Raw genomic sequence first — 4,877 nt, forward strand, 5'->3', positions numbered from 1 at the left:
TAAAAGGAAAAGAAAAATCCATTATATATGCTATATCTCATTCACTGAGTAGTGCAATAAGCAACTATTCGTTGACACCAACTCACTTATACTTGAAGACAGGAACATAGTAAAGTCAGCTAATCCATTGACACATTCTCTATTCTAAGACAAGAAAAAAGAGTAACTGAAGAATAGTACTCTTTCTATTGTTCATTTCCTATGAATCTTTCTTCATTCACTTCATTGAAAAGATATTGTGCATTTACCTAATTTCCTGTCATAGATAGTCTAGTGAAGCTAGCTTACTAATGCCAAGAACTACTACTCACCAAAACCTATCCTTACTAATACACGGCTATATGATATTCTTATTTATTATTCTATTTCTATATTTACTCATATTCTAGTTTCGTAAAGCTATACTTTAGAGAAGGAAAGAGAGATTCTAGGACCACTTGCCCATAAGAATAAGACCGAACTTAACTACCTGTAACTGCCCCAACTGCCCATGTGTACTAACCCCCCGAAATCACTTTCCCTACTGCTACGTTGAAATGAAAATGCCCGCCTCCAATCCGCTTAGTTAGACCAGACTCTCAGACATATGATTGTTGAGTTAGCCAAGTGAGGGGTTCGTTCAGCCCGTCAATAAAGCTATTCTCGGTATAGAAATAGATAAGAAGAGCTCCAATTAGGGGCAGGCGCAATAAGGAAGGATTGACGAGACCCACCGGAACTTCAACTTTCAGTCTTCTATACGTTACCTGCCTGGAAACATGTTGGGTCGTGTCTTAACATTCCGTTCTAAGAAAGATTCCACCTCTCCTCGACTACCGAGAACCAGCCTTCTTTCTCCAGCTAGAGGAGAGAGGTTTCTTTCATGTTATATTCAAAAATTGAATACCCTCATGTCTTTACTATACTATGTGTACAAATCCGGCACTTAAAGCGGTACTCCCTCCCTAGGGAATGAATGCACGTCCAATTAGAAACTCCCCTCCCTACGTGGGACCTATCTTCCTAATGCCTTGCTTCAACTACTACTTAGAGTTCTCCAACGGACCTGTAGATATGGTATCTAGTTTGCTTTGAATAAATCAAGTTGTAAGAAAGTGATCTATCTCATAGTTCTCCATACCCAAAACCATTTATTTCACTGCAAAGACGAGTACGACAAGAAGAGAGGAGTAGTACAAAAGACCCATATCATAGAAGAGTGAGACCTCCATAAACTCTTACCTATCCCAATAGACACATGACCTAGCCTAGCCCCCACCGCCCTATTTCCTGTACCCACGTTCTTTCAATGCCAATACTGCTACTCATACATATGAGACGGCAGAAAAATGGGCGAGAAAAAACATATCTACTTTACTAGACTAGTAATACCAAGTAACGTAACGATTCTAGTTTTATTAGACTCCTTACAAGCCCTATTTTTTACAAGTCATAGAGTCATCCGCCCTGTTTTCCTCCTATGCTTCTCTATTCCTATCAATAAGCCCTTCTCCCGATATTCCTATCAAGAAGAACTCTCTCTGCCTGGCTTTGCTAGCTTCGTTCTCCTTACCATAAAGTCTATTTATTATATTATTGGATCCGACCTGTGAGAAACCAATCGGAGTTCCTACATTGGTATTACTAGTTGAGCCTATATGAGCGTACGTTGGATACGGTGCAGTTATATAAGCTAAGAAAGAGCTGCTTATAAAACCTTCTAATATACTGATCGGTGGCTAGGTCATTGGTGCTTCTGCTTTTCTTGCCTCCAACCATGCGGTACAAGCTCAGATATCTTTAGATTGAGCTAAGTGATATCGCTAGGCAACCCCAGCGAACTTCCAACCTAGATCAGTCCTAGAAGTTCGTTGCTCTGATACCGAATCACGGAAGAAGAAGAAAAAGCCATTTAAAGACCCAAATATTCAGTTATATCTTATAGCAGTCAGTGGAAAAATGATCATCGGTTCACGGATTGTTTTCACTCTGTTCTTCGCTTGAATGGAAGATCCGACCTGTGAGAAACCAATCGGAGTTCCTACATTGGTATTACTAGTTGAGCCTATATGAGCGTACGTTGGATACGGTGCAGTTATATAAGCTAAGAAAGAGCTGCTTATAAAACCTTCTAATATACTGATCGGTGGCTAGGTCATTGGTGCTTCTGCTTTTCTTGCCTCCAACCATGCGGTACAAGCTCAGATATCTTTAGATTGAGCTAAGTGATATCGCTAGGCAACCCCAGCGAACTTCCAACCTAGATCAGTCCTAGAAGTTCGTTGCTCTGATACCGAATCACGGAAGAAGAAGAAAAAGCCATTTAAAGACCCAAATATTCAGTTATATCTTATAGCAGTCAGTGGAAAAATGATCATCGGTTCACGGATTGTTTTCACTCTGTTCTTCGCTTGAATGGAATTCTTCTTCTGCCTAGCTTTTGGTTCTCTTTTAGGATCGTCACGTTATACGTTACTCTTTCGTGCCGTAGTTACTCACTGGGGATGAAAGCCAAGAACTAAACGATCAAGAAAGAGGCAAATGAGAAAGAAGAAGGAGCAGGGTCTCGTGTCCACTAAGAAAGCAGACAGTCCAGTCTAGCATCTCTATATCTAATTGAGTGGAATAAAAACACATTATCGAAAGAGTTCTTTCGAGAAATTATGATTCAGACGAAAGTGGTCAGTTCTGTTCTATTTGAATCTGAGCCGCGGAATCAGCATCTACCCAATCCTCAGTCGTACAATGAAGGCTTTAAACCAAATAAGTTAGAGGCAGCAGTGAAACAAGAAATTACCGAGCGAGCACCAGGCTTGGGAATATGTTGAAAGATGGAAATGCAGAGAAGAGGTAAGAGGAAATTATACAGGCTTGCCTACAATCCCTTTCCTTGTCAGAAAAGCAATTTCACCCCTAACTTAAGATGCTTACCTACCACTACTACTGGCTGGAGGCAATGGCTTTAGGATATGCCCTGACCGAGCTACGTATCTTTCCTATGGGTGGGTGAAAAATAAAAGTACTAGGAAGAAATGTGCTTTTTGTGCGTGCTTTTTTTCTAGCAAAAGTGCTGCAATAGAATTTTTAAAAAGCTTTATTTAAAAGAAAAAGTATCATTCGCAAAGCTAAACAAAGTAAAGTAGAGAAAAGGGGGTCATCCCCTTGGCCAGACTGAGCATCAAGCCAGCCAAGAAGTCAAAGCTGAGAAGGAGTGACTCGCATGAGTCAACACTTACTACTCAGGTCCGGTAGAGCAATCTCAAATTATCATATAGAAAGAAACTCTCGACGGGAGGAGTAGTTTCAAATAGAAGTGAAGTAAACAGATTCAAGTTAGCCCAGTGTAGATCCTTGGAAAAGCAGTTCAAAGCAAAGGTTTTGTTATTGAAAGCACTACTTTTACATATACATATATATGAAGATGAGTTTTATCAAATCCTGTGGTGACTTCCCAAGCCAAGGTAAAAATGTGAAGTAAGGATTTCCCATATATATGAAACTAAAATGAACCCTCCTCGGCTAAGGTTGAATCAGATATAGAAGAAGCGGAAGCAGGAAGCTGAAGGATATCCGTAGCGAATGAGGAATAGGACATGCATGTGAGCTAGCGAAAAGGGAATAGCACATTCTCTAGGGTTCGTATCAAGCGCTAGCAAATGGAGAGGGTCAATCGAATCCGTATCCTCGAGCGCTGGGTCTGTCCTCTAATGAGGAGCTCCTTGCTTTTTTGATCCGTGAATCCGGATCTGTACCTTCATCTGAAAACTATTCGCCGGTTGTCCGCATTCCTCTCCTCGAGCGAAAGGTGTTCCCACGCAATCGCTATCGCTGTTCCTACGACGTAGTCAATACGCATTGGAATAATGGCATCCCCTCCACCGTAGTAAAGTAAGAAGTAACGGGTCTACGCCCAGCTTCCTTGTTCGGTTCTGGTTACGGGAACGGTTGACTTTCGAAATAAAATACCCTTCTTCCCCGTTTTGCAAATTCACCTAGAGCTAGCGAAGCGAGTCCGTTTCCAGCGATGAAGAGCTTTTTTATTTAATGAAATATTGGTCTACGCCCTCCTTTGATGCCCAGAGGAAGAAAAGCGAAGGAAAGAATACTATCTATAACTATAACTATAAGGGAAGGGAAGGGAAGGATATTGATAAAAAATAGGAAATGGAAGTAGATGAGCGTCTGTCAGGTGCTTGTTGACATTTATATTGGAAAAGAGCTTTCGGTTCTATTCCTTTTTAGTTTTAAGTAAAGGCTTTTTATCGACGAATAAATAAGCTCTTTCTACTTTGCCTTAAAAGCTCGTCCTAAGGAAAGCAATTTGAACTTGCTTGAGAAGATAGCAGAAGTTCTAGTTATTACAGCTAAAGTGATAGCAACTCATGAACGAAGTGCTCGACCATAGATAGGGAACGAGCGGAAAAAAAGTAGCGAGTGGAGCCATAGAAGAAAACTTTTTTCTTTAGGTCAAGGTGATAGCAAACCATTTTTACAATGGCACATAGCTGGCTTCTATCTTCTATCCTATCTTATTATGCCGACGCCTTTCTCGGCCAAATGATAGAGGCGCTTCGGACAGGTAGAAGGACTAATTCAGTCTATTGGTGTGGCTATCGAAACTTCTTCGTCTAGTCTAGATTGGCTGTACGGGTTACAGTTCTTCTTTGTTATTGGAGTCGAGGTAGCCACCACCGGGAAAAGGAAATAGGCCTTCATTCGTTTTCTTCCTCGTAGTCGTCCCCCGGCTAAGGTATCATCAGATATAGAAGAAGTAGAGACTGGGGGGATATAGCTAAAAAGGAATATAACTCGTCCGAGGGCGTGGGCGCAGGTGCAGTGCCAGTTTCAAGAAATGCGTATCGAGATACCAGTATCGGGCTGGTATTGGCTCAGGGCCC

At 41.4% G+C, this 4,877-nt stretch overlaps 1 protein-coding gene across 1 annotated transcript in view; it reads left to right on the top strand.

Annotated features, from left to right (window-relative positions):
• Positions 1-2,032: 2,032 nt before the first annotated feature.
• Positions 2,033-4,877, top strand: part of LOC118474731 (uncharacterized) — a 9,213-nt gene continuing 6,368 nt past the window's right edge. The window contains exon 1 of the mRNA XM_035963752.1: positions 2,033-4,877. This exon is cut by the window's right edge and continues 6,368 nt beyond it. The gene's annotated coding sequence lies outside the window, so the exon portion shown is untranslated.

Source organism: Zea mays, unplaced genomic scaffold, assembly GCF_902167145.1.
Source record: "Zea mays cultivar B73 unplaced genomic scaffold, Zm-B73-REFERENCE-NAM-5.0 scaffold_321, whole genome shotgun sequence".
In the NCBI taxonomy this organism is placed as follows: domain Eukaryota; kingdom Viridiplantae; phylum Streptophyta; class Magnoliopsida; order Poales; family Poaceae; genus Zea; species Zea mays.